Below are 13,169 nucleotides of genomic sequence, written 5' to 3' on the forward strand. Positions count from 1 at the left end.
TAATAATTAAGGTCATTATAGTAAACTTATCAGTTACGATATAGTACCATACCATCAAACCAACCAATAAAATTATTATTAAACTACAGTGAACAATACAGTCCATCCAAACATTATATGATACTATAAAGTACAATACCATACAATACAGTACGGTACATTATGAAACCATTGCAAACCACCATCCAAACAAAGTGTAAAAAACTACGTGGAGTGGCATTGCCAAGGTAAAATGTCCATTTCCTCTTAGACAACACAAAACATAGGTGTATGTACTAAACATCAATATTTAGATGGACTAATAACATCATCAATCTTTAAAATCATCTTAACTTGTGTTGCAAGCAACATCTGATGTTGTTTCCCAACCAGTGTCTTAAAGTTATTTTGGTCACGCATGTCATTTGTGCCTACATCATTGCAATCTATTCCACAACAAAGATTGTTTCTGCATCATTGTAATCTATTCCACAACAAAGATTGTTTCCTTTAAAAAAATTTAAGCTATGGTCAAACACTATCGAGGAATATGATGAAGAAAAAAGAATTACAGCTTCTAAGAATCTTATGTTTTCTAATTATTCAGACTGTGACTTTGGAAATACTCAGAAGGTATACTTGTTTTTCTTTTATTCAAGAGGTATACGACAGAAATATGAGGAATTATCTCTTGAGAAAATATTATGTTTTCTAATCATCCAACTGAAAAACTTCATCAGACTCTTGGACAATTGTTGAGAAATTTTATACTTGTTAAGTTATAAGAAGACAAGGTTACCTTAATTTGCGGAGATTTAACAGTAGATAGAGTCTCAATAGGTTGGAGACCACTTTTCTCAGCAAGTGCCATCGGGAATTACGAAGGAATCCAAAGCATCTGCAAATGCCCTGATAGCATACTACAGATACAAAAATTGATGCTTTAGCTTATAATAACAAATTATCTAAAAAAAGTACCAATATGAAAAAATAAAATAAAAGCTTGCCTGCTCAACTCCCGGGTGTTTATCAGCTACTACTTCCACAGCAATAGCACAAGAGATCTCTGTTGAACCTCCATCATAGACAATAGAGTTATAGCGAATAAGATTTTTAGCCAGACAAAAAGCATCATGGATACTACATTTTGTCTCCTCTATCATCATCTAGTTACCTGTATGATGATGAAAGCTGAGTTCAAATATCCTGCTTGACATATTTCTAAAGTATCCTAAGCTTATGCATAATCCTTCTAAATGTTTTACCAATAAATTTCACAAATGTACAGGTAATAGAATTCTCGACTGGTGCTCTGTATAACACAAAAGCCAAATATACTAATATTAGAAAACAACCTTTCCTCAATTGGAAATTTCCAGTATCCCATAATTAGTAAAGTTGTAACACTAACTTAACTGAGCAAGAACTCAGTATTCTACCAAACCAAAAAATATGCTTAAAAAGAAATGAGAGCCACATGGTGCATTATCCTCGATAGAATTTGCCCAACTAATTATGGGAGTATACATGAAAAGTCACATATGCAACATAATCTTAACAAAAATTAAGTTCAGTTGTTTTCAAAATCTTTATACTTATGAAAATAAGAACCATTGAAGATCAAGATGCAGTTACAACAGTTGACTGATGATAGTGTCACAATCTAATAAATCATGGAAGGAAACAACACAAACCTATAGATGCTAGAGTTGAAAGAGAATCCAACGAAGAAATATAAAAAAAATTAAAGATGCTAAACCCAAAAAAGGAAATAAATAAGGAGCATATAAAAATTCCATCAATAGTTCACATCGAGAAAGAATTATTTCCATAGAGAAACTAAATGGCTAGTTCCAGAAACATACCACGGATAAATATTGTCACAACCCTTGAATTTACACAATGCTCAATGTATATCATCCTGTCCTTTGTTATACGAAATGATTTCTCTTGAACTAGACCATCCTGAACTTATAGAACATCACTTTTTGCAAGAGTTAGAGATCTAAAATCACATTAAGAAATATAATTAATATTTGACGGGACAAGTTAATTGGTTAAGTTCATATGGGAATTTTGGAAAGGATATGTATATGATTCAAACTAGAACATTGAATGAGAAGAAATTCAATCCAGATTTGAGAAATTGCAGATATATTAAACAAAGTACGAGTAAAATTTCATAAAACTTTTGATAAAATTTTATAGAATATTAGTCAGTTGATAGTAATACACCATAGTCAATGACCCTCCTTATCAGTACTTCACTCAAAACTCCAAGATTATGACCAAATACAGGAGACAAACTATACCCAACCAAGTTTTTTAGATGTCAATTCCTGAAACCTTGGAAAAATTCTCCCACCTAATCAAATGTGGAACCAAGATATTGGAATTAAATTAAATGTTGTAACAGAAACACTACAATAGTAAAGACATCATAGTTGATAAGAAAATAGAATGTAAACCTGTAGCAATTGCTATTAGCTCCAACTCCACACAATTTACCCATCTAACAGTAGGCAGACTTCTATGCATTAGTAACTAGTTTTCTTTATCATCAAAACCCCAATGGCAAATAACTAAAGTGGCACCAACATCCTACCAAAAATCAATAGACAACTTAGGAAATCCAGCTATTGATAGACCAAACTGCCAAAAGATGCAAATAAACTTTAGCTCATGGTCAAATTTGCATGTAAAACCAACCAAACTTTTACTTACAGTTCCGAAAACTAAAACCATAGATCTCCCCCACCTCTTGAGATGATGATGTTATTTTTTATTTTATTTTGATAGTGCTGTCCGAGCCAACTTCGTATACCTCAACTAATTCCATGGGATACCTACCATTTCCCACCAGCAACATGTCCATCAAGCCTACAATAGATGGAAGAAATCACCTAGTGTTTATCACTATTGGAAATTGATCCTGAGCTGCATGGTGCTCAACCCAACTTTATTTAACCACTATGAACACAGGAAAACTCAAAATCATCGACATTCCCCAAGCTTTTACTTTTTTATAATAATAAAAGAAGATGTCCAACTTCAGAATAAAAGGAGAAAAGGATAAGAGAATGACCCAACAACACTTCATTATTATATAAAAAATATAGATGGAAACAACACAATTTCTTTACTTAAATGGGAGTTGGGAAGGCTGATCAAAACAAAACTCTACACTTCTATCCTCACATAAATATACAAAAAAAATAAAAAAGAGCAGGGCAGCTTAGTCCACAAATCATCCTACATTTTCAAGGTCCATAGATGGGCCACACCCTATTGGAGGTAATGCAGACAACTTACCCTAATACAATATTAATGGCTGCTTCCACGGCTTTAACTCAGGATGTACACTATATTCAAATTTATGTGACGTAGCTTGACACTTAGATTTAGGCGGAAATTAAGAAAGGAAGCTTTTTTAAACTTGTTATCTTAAGTAAGCCATAACATTTGTTTAGCAATAAAAGTTTCTCATTAAGAGTAAAATCAAAAAATGAGAAGTTTAAAGTTAAATTGTTTCCAAATACAAAAATGTGTCATTCTTTCTACAACAAACTCATAAGGAAATAATGCTATATAAGATGGGGTAGAGGAAGTACAAGGTTAAGGTTTTTACAGGATACAAGATTAAACTTCCCCCCAACACTAGTCTTAGCTAAAAATTCTAAAAACATGTGGAAAGCTTTGCTTGCTAGGCCCTCAGATTTTCTTTCCTTTGTAAAATAGAAAAAAAATATCTTCAATATTTCTTGCACACACACCTCACCCCCACCTCACCTTTTATATTTGTATTTAGACCATTCAAACAAACACTTTCTATAAATTAACCTTATATTTCTAAACTATTTCATTAAAATACCTCTACTCCTATTGGCGTAAAGTTTGAAAGTTTTCCACGGTATCTATGTCAACCTTATGATTTGGTTTTGGAGACTCAAAAGGATGTCAAAATGGCCATATTTACATGCTAAATTTGCTTTTCCATCTGAGAATGACTCATATCTTTGTCAACTACAATTTTGTAAATTAGCTCTGTATCCTCTTATTTCCACTAATTTTTCCCTCAACTTTGATCAAGTCTAGATTAACATCCTTCCTTTCTAGATCTGCAATAGCTAGAACTGCTTTGACAACGATCTCAACCATGCTATGCTTGTAAATGCTCACACTATAATACAAATTCTCCATATCAAAACAAATAAGCTATGTAGCAGCATTTTTATAGTTGTAATCAGAAACCCATAACCGTAAAATAGTTTTAGTACAAGATGCATATTCTGATGGATCAAAATCATGTTCTTGGAATCAAAAAATTACAAGTCTCTAGAACCTAGGAAATCTTCAATAGAAAAAGGCTATAACAGAAAAGGTTAACAAGAGAGTTGGCATTAGATTTGTGTAGCACCCCGTAGCATTCTCGACTAAACACTACTCTTAGTAGCATGCATAGAGAGCATACAACTTGAAATTTTTCAAATGTTAAAATACTTAGTGATATTTTTGATCACTTAACTTCAATGATTTTTAAATTAATTTTCCCAATCTCGAGACGTATATTTTTGAGTTGATTCATGTTCAGGGGTGTAAAGGTGATATCTCGAGAATGTTTTGGATATTTCAGATGAGGTTTGAGATGTGTTTGGATTTCTAAAATAGTGGGTCACTGCGATTGCACTACATCATAGTTCCAATAGTGATGGCCCATTGGTGCATTGCGGTGACGTCCCAAAATGGGTTTCAGTTGTAAATTTAAATTTTGAAGGCCAGTCTCATCTTTTCCCTATAGCCCTAAATCGTGATAACAATAGATTAATTCTTCATTAGGGCATTATATGCCCCAAAATTACTCAATTTCTCAAAAGAATTAAAACCTAACTCTTCTCCAAAGATAAAGAATTCATCTCCTAAGTTAAAGATTTCAAGAAAACAGTCAAGATTAGGGTTCTAATCTTCAAACTAAACAACATAAGCTATGTAGGACTATCCTTAAAATCCATGGGCATGGATTTTATTGTTTTATGAAGTGTAAGGGTTTATAATCATACTGCAAATAGAAGGTTTGAATATTGATTCAAAAATCATGTCGTGAAATCATTTTGATAAAAGTATATATATATATATATATATATATATATATATTGTATTGAACTCTTTCATAGAAATCAAATTATAACCCGTTATGTATATATGTTTACAATTTTAAAAAGTTTAATGGAGAGCAGGAACAATTAATTCCCTCTCTTGTTACGAAATAATGTTTATTTGTATTGTGAGTAATTTGTAATGCATGAACCAAGGTTTGAAGGTAAGTTCCTTAATATCATAGTGTTTGGCATGGCTAATGATATGATTACATGGAGTTTTCTTACTATAACAATGATCTTTCTATTAAAAGAGAAAAATTGCATGTCATTTGATAATTGGCATAACTACCACATGTTTAACTCCTGCAAAAAGAGGATAATTGCATAAGTTTTCTTGAGATTTCAAAATAATGACTCTCTTGTAATGTTATTAATCTCTAGTGGTCATTTGCATATTTTGAATTAGATAGGCTGTGAAATGGATACGATATGAACGACTTACAAGTCTGGGTATGAGGATACCCTGTGATGACATGCCCTTAAAGTATTAAGTATCAAATTATTTTATACATGAAGCATGATGTTTAAAGAAACAAAATTGGGCCTAAAGAGAGGTATATGGTTAGTCTAAGAAGGTGTTTGATTGTAAGAGCTCATCGTTGGAAATCGAGTATTACTTATTTAGGTGATAAGATTGGCTATGGTCAATGTATACTTGCCCTCGAAGCACTAGTATACTAAAGTAATGATTAGTTCCCCAATCTTTGTGGTAAACTTTGATTTGGGCCTTAGCCGATGAGTAAATAGAGCATCCATATAGCCCGTGGGTACTAGAAATGAAGGGCATACCATCTATCTTAGTAGTAAGACAAAGTATTGATTTATGATTACATGAAAGTATTTTGAAAACTCTAAATTATGCATGTTTTACATATTTTATGTTTAATATTTTACGAAATGCTCTCATCTATGTTGTGTAATAAAAATGCTATTTTATATTGTTTCACATACCAAAACAATCGTATTGACCCCCTGTATTTCAGGATCTGAGTCTCTTTCCCAAGGTCCCATTAAGTAGTAGATTGATTTGTCAGAAGTTTGTAGTTGGTGAGCCTCCCTTATTTTAGAAGGCCTTATTTACGGAATAATGTCATTTGATTTTAGTTCATGGCCCGACTAGGGGCCTTGTCCTAATTTTTAAACAAATGTTGTTTTCGTATTATTAGTGATTTCGCAGACTAGTGGCAGAAGTTCTTGAATATTATGAACTCATATTTATATTTATTATTTGAAATAGAGAAAATCCATGATTACATTTTATTATGCTCTTTTTTTGTATTTTTTTACAGTTTATAAATAGTGTACATAATTTCAAGATAGAAAAGGGTGCTCGGGCCTTCATGGTTTGGGTTGCTCGTCGCGACCAGGGCCTTAGTTTGGGTTGTGAAAAACTAGGTATTAGAGCACAGTTCATAGTCCTACGGTGTCTGTGAAATTGCATCGGGTAGAGTCCTTTTTTATGGGTGTGTAGCATGCCACACTTATATAGAGGAGGATACTAAGCTCTTAGAAAGCTCTCACTTTTATTTTATGATTTAGTTCATCCTATAGAGTCTGAATGCCTTCTAATCAATGATTTTGTATATGTCATAAATCAATTATGCCTCTTCGTTGATCCAACTAGTAGAATACCTAAGCTGATGATGTCCACCCTACTTATGGGATGCGGACTTATAATAGAGCTTACACCCTAGAGTTTGTTTCCAATCTCAAAGTCCCTTCTCCTCAAACTAGTCCACCTAAGGCCCCTCAATCTGGAGTTAAACATGCTCATCCTTCCAATAGGGAAGTTTCTAATCCTAAATTCTGATATTCTATGTATATGATTGCTCTGCTCGTGACTTTTCAGGCCTGTCGGTCTGAAGATGTAGATTATGTGTCTGGTTAATATGAGATTTCACAGGTTGGTCAATTTATGAGACAGAACCTACCTATTTTTACTAGTAAGAAGGTTGAGGAGGACCCCTTAGGATTCATTGATAAACTGGAGAAAATTTTCAAAATTATGCATGCAAATGTGGTTGAAGGAGTTAAATTGGAAACCTATCAATTGAAGGATGTGTCCAACAAGTGGTATAATGAGTGGAAGAATTCGACGGGTAGTGATGTTAAACCTTTTGTATGGGGTGAGTTTGTGGAAGCTTTCCTAGATCGTTTCTTTTCCTAGGAATTAAGGGAAGCAAAAGCTAAAAAATTTATGAACTTCAAACAAGGAAAAATGAGTGTCAAAAAGTATATATTGAAGTTCACCCAACTGTCCCGTTATGCTCCAGAATTTAAGAGTAACATGAGAGCTCTCATGAGAAAGTTTACATCCGGTCTCTCAAATGATCTGGTGTTGGAATGCAAGGAAGCAATGTTGAATAAAGATATGGATTTTTCCATATTATCTATTCATATACAGCAGGTTGAAAATAAAAAGAAAAAAGTGGCTGAGGTAATCAAAAAAGAAAGGCAAGCTAAGAAAGCTAGGTCAACAGATCAGAATAACGGTCACCATCAAGGTAGCATTTGGGATAATAAGTGGTCAAAGAAAATATTTTGGAGTAATGCTCAGTCTTCAGCTGGCGCCCCAGTGCCCAGACCTCCAGTTTATTGATGGTTCTAGTATTTTTAGCCTAACAATGGATCGGGAGTGCAGGGTACTCAATCCCAGGAAAGTGTGTCCCAGTTGTTTAGGCAATATCCTTGTTGAGGTATTTTTGGGAAGAACCATTCGAGAAAGTGTATCTATGGTGAGCGTGTATGTTATACATGTGGAAAGTCAGGTCATTTCAAAAGAGACTGCTCCACCATTAGAGAAAGTGTTGGGGGAGGTAAGACCTAAGCAAATTCCACTTCCCCACCTCTACCAAAGGGTACTACTTCGCTATCGGAGGAAGTCGTAACCAGTTATATTCTTTATCTAACCGCTAGGATATAAAGGCTTCGCCAGATATTGATATAGGTACGTTACAAATTTTCTCAAGTTATGGGGCCCTTGAACCGGGTCTACCTTATCTTATTTGACCCCTTATGTAACACTTAGTTTAGGTTTTGAGCCTAAAAATATTTTGAAAAGTTCCTCTATTTCCTCTTATATTAGTGATTTTACTGTGTCTAGGACAGTGTACTGGAATTGTGTTGTGTCTGTCTGTCATCGTGATACTTGTTGGATCTTATAGATCTTGATATGATTGAATTTGATACTATTTTAGGAATATATTGTCTCCATTCATGTTTTTCCATATTAGACTATAGAACCCAAAAAGTCACTTTCTCCTTTCCAAATGAACCAGTGATACGGTAGGAAGAGTATTCTTTACTTAGCTGTCTAAATATTTCCTAAAGTTGTTATTTAACTTTAGAGCATGTATGAGGAAGTTTGTTACTTGGTTGTTTGACTTGGTGGTCGAGGAGTGTAGGACTACCATGCTAATTGGGGATATGGAAATTGCTCAATTGATTACTTATGGTCAGTATATAGAGGCAAAAAAGTAGAAGGAAAGGGAGAAGAGAAACAAGAGGGCTGGGACTGGGCAATTTGAGTATAGTCAGCCAAGGTTTGAAGGGGGAAGCCAGTGCACCTGTACCCTAGACCTAGTAGGAGCAGTGGGGCAGGACTTTGAATTATAGGTCCTAGAACAGTGTAGTTAGGAGGCCCAGTTACCCAACATATGAAAAGTATGGTAGTACCTATCCTGGTCAGTGTTTGATATGCAAAAGGTGTAGCTATGGTTGTGGCAAGTTCGGCTACTAAATAGAGGAATGTCCATATGCTAAGTAGGGAGGTAGATATAACCATCCTCAGACATAGGCTACTAATTCAATAACACGTGATAGGTTTTATCAGACCCAGTGTTTCTCCGTAGGGTACTACATCCCTTTTCATGCACAAGAAAGATGGCACTCTCAAAATATGTATAGGTTATATACAGCTAAACATGGTTACCATCAATAATAAGTATCTGATTCCTAGAATCGATAACCTATTTGATTCGGTGGTTTGCTAAGATTGACCTCAGGTCGGGATACCATCAGTTGAAAGTCAGGGAGCAAAAAATTTCAAAAATAGCTTTCCGAACAAGGTACGATTATTTTGAGTTTGTGTTTATGACATTTTTCAAATGAATTCTCTAGCAGCCTTTATGGATTTGATGAATAGGGTCTTCAAGAAATACTTGGAAAAACTTGTCATTGTCTTTATAGATGACATACTAGTGTATTCCACGAGTAGGGAGGAATATGTAGACCATTTGAGAATAGTGTTGTAAACCCTAAAGGATTGTCAGTTTTATATATAGTTTGGTAAATATGAATTTTTGTTAGAATCTATTACTTTCTTGGGGTATGTCATTTCAGTTATTGGTATTCATGTAGATCATCATAAGACTAATGTTGTGAAGCACCATCCTAGATCCATTACTTCATCCGATATCTAGAGCTTTTTAGGTTTTGCTAGGTATTATAGAAGTTTTTGGGAAGGGTTCTCCACTATAGATGCACCGTTGAATAAGCTAACCTAAAATAAGGTAAAGTTTATATGGATGGTTAAGTGGTAGAAGAGTTTTCGAGAGCTGAAGGAGAGATTGACTTCAACACCATGTTAGATTTACCGGAGGGGTTAGATGGATTTGTAGTGTATTGTGATGCTTCTAGAGTTGGTTTAGGTTGTGTGTTGATGTAAACTAGGAGAGTGATATCCTATGACTCCAGGAAACTTAAGAATCACAAAAATAATTACCTAACTATGACTTGGATTTAGCTGCTGTGGTATTTGCCTTGAAAATTTAAGACACTACGTCTATGGTGTGCATGTTGATGTTTTAATGGACCCTTAGGGTCTTTAGTCTTTACTTTCTCTGTGAGAGTTGAATCTTCATCAAAAAAGGTGGTTGGAGTTGATAAAAGATTATGAAACGAATATACTTTATCATCCAAGAAATGTTAACATGGTGAAAGATGCATTGAATAGGCTGTCTATGGGTAGTGTGTCACATGTGAAAGAGGAAGAATGAGAACAAGCTAAAGAGGTGCATAGATTTTCCTATTTAGGAGAATGTTTGCTCGACATTGATAATGAGAGAGTAGTAGTTCAAAATGATTTGGGATAATCATTGGTAATGAAAGCGAAGGTGAAATAGTTAAATAATCCCATACTTAGCCAAATATTGGAAGCAGTCCACCAATACAAGTTTGAAGTTTTGTCCAAATGGGGAGATGGTGTACTTTGGTATCAAGGTAGGCTTTGTGTTCCTAATATAGATGGGTTGAGAGAAAGGATACTAGCTGAGGCTCATGGTTCAAGGTATTCCATTCATCCGAGTGCTACTAATATGTACCATGACTTACTAGAAATTTATTGGTGGATCGATATTAAGAGAGATATAATAGAGTGTGTGGCCAAGTGTCCAAATTACCACCAAGTTAAAATTAAACACCAGAGGTCGGGTAGTATGCTACAAGGGATAACCATCCTTACTTTGAAGTGGGAAATAGTGAATATAGATTTAATCATAGGTTTTCCTCGTACCAGATATCTGTGTGATTCAATTTTGGTCACAGTAGATTAAATACCTAAAGCAGCCTAATTCCTACTTGTCAAAACTTCTGATACAACAAAAGATTATGCCAAAATGTATATTCACAAATTAGTAAGGCTTCATGGAATACCTTTGTCCATCATCTCAGACAGAGGCATGCTGTTTACCTCACAGTTTTTGTAGTATTTTCAAAAAAGCCTTGGAATAAAGGTTAATATTAGTACTGTCTTTCACACGCAGATCGATGGTTAGGCTGAATGTACAATCCAAATATTAGAAGAAATACTGAGGGAATGTTTTTAATACTTTAAAGAAAGTTGGGATGACCACCTACCTTTTATTGAGTTCACCTATAATAATAGTTACCATGCTAGCTTTTTAGATGTCTCTATTTGATGCATTGTATGGGCATAGATGTAGATCACTAATAGGGTAGTAGAAGTTGGTGAAGAGACTTTAATTGAGCCAGACTCTGTTCTTGAATATATTGCAAAAGTCCAGTTGATTCGTGAAAGATTAAAGACTACTCAGAGTCTTCAAAAGTCGTATGCAGATGTAAGGAGGAGAGAGCTCAAATTAGAAGTGGGGGATTGGGTATTCTAAAAGTATCACCAATAAAGGGAATACTATGATTTGGAAATAAAGGGAAGCTGAGTCCCCAATTTTTTGGTCTGTATAATGTAATGAAGCATGTATGAGAGGTAGCTTAGGAATTGGACCTTTCATCAGAGTTAGCTATAATTCACCTACTGTTCCATGTTTTAATGCCTAGGAAGTGCATAGAAGATTAATCCTTGGTAGTTTCTCTAGAGAGTATATGGGTCGAAGATAACTCATTGTATGAGGAGATTCTTGATAGATAGGCTCGAAGGCTAAGGAATAAAAAAGTTGCATTAGTGAAGGTTCTTTAGAGAAATCAATTTGTTATAAGGGCCATTTGTGATACTGAAGCAACATGATGACCAGGTATCTTTATCTCTCTTCTTCCAAATTAGTTCCTCCCAAAGGTAAATAGTTGTTTTCAGCCATAACTCTTTCTCTTAAGTCTATTTAATGTTCTTAAGTAATATGTTATGTGGTAAGTAATTGGATCCTTGTAGTAGATATAATTTTGGCTATAATTTTTATATAGATATATTGGTTATTTTAAAAATCCTAGATGAGTCAGATTCGAGGATGAATGTTTTCAAGTGGGAGATATTGTAGTACCCCATGCCTAAATGCCACTGTACATTATACAACTCAATTTCTTGAGTCGTACATACAACATACAAGATGTATGTTATAGTCATATGTAAGACAGTATGAAATGGTTGACGTTCTATTATAGGTATGACTCAACCCCCGGAGTCATAAGATTTATATACAATTCATATGAAGGTTAGTTGTACGGTTAGTAGCTTAGGCTCTCTAAGTTTCTATCCTAGTTACGAGTGAAGGTTACAAGTCATAATAGGATGTTACTAGTCGTAGGTTTAGACTCGTACGTTTACCAGTGTATACCATCTTGATCCTTCTAATCTTACAAGTCATGTGGTTGACTCGTACCTTCACTATACGAGACATATGGCTGACCCATGAAGACTGGCGATCAAATTCTGTAGTGTTCAGTTAAAGGGAATTTTGGTCTTTTCCCCTCTATTAACTCCCAACCCATGGCTTATAACCTAAAAGGGAGCATTATTTTCCTAATTTTTTAGTCAATTACCAACAATTTCCTCCTCCCATCTTCAAGAACATCAATATTAGGGTTTCACTCATCAAGTCATCTTTCAACTTCTTTTCACAAGTCAAGCTATTCCAAGTATGTAGGGTTTTATGAACATGGATAATTCTTCCATACTTATGCCCAAAACCATGACTTTAAAATTGAATTTACAAGTATATACTAGGTTTCATCCCTCAAATTCTAATATATTTAAGCATATCATTATCTTGTGATTTTAGAGCTAAAGATGCTTAAAAGTTTCATATATTCATATTTTGAACTTTAAGATTAATATTGTGGTTTGAGTTTAATTACTTTGATGTGGATTCTGATGAAATATTTCAATATAGGTGTTGAGACTACTATGTTGTTATAAATGCTATGAAATAAAGTAAGAGTTTAAAGAGTTAAGAAGAAGTATTAAGTTTACAAGAAAGTTTAATGCTTTTAAAGTTCAGTTCATATGCAACGTGGCATGATTCAAGAAAGCCTGATCCTTTGGTATAACGATAAGACATGAAATCCACAAGTGTTCATCTTAATTATGACTTAAAGTAAAGAGAAGAATAATTGGTTTTCATTCTATAAACCCTTATGTTATTCTTAAGGTGAATTTCTTAAGTATGAGCATATATATATATATGTATATTCTGGGAGTAGTATTTAGCTCCGAGAAGGAAATGTGGATAGTGTATCCTAAATTCCTAAAACCTACGAGCCACAATACGTTAATACTTTTCCCAATATGGATGATGTATAGTGATCACTTAAGCTAAGGTTCTATTCTTATGGCAAGGATAGAAC

At 34.3% G+C, this 13,169-nt stretch overlaps 1 pseudogene; it reads right to left on the minus strand.

The window, feature by feature from the left end:
• Positions 1–282: 282 nt before the first annotated feature.
• On the minus strand, positions 283–4,137 carry LOC107871876 (annotated as a pseudogene).
• Positions 4,138–13,169: the final 9,032 nt, after the last annotated feature.

The sequence above is a fragment of the Capsicum annuum genome, chromosome 5 (genome assembly GCF_002878395.1).
Source record: "Capsicum annuum cultivar UCD-10X-F1 chromosome 5, UCD10Xv1.1, whole genome shotgun sequence".
NCBI classification, from domain to species: Eukaryota; Viridiplantae; Streptophyta; class Magnoliopsida; order Solanales; family Solanaceae; genus Capsicum; species Capsicum annuum.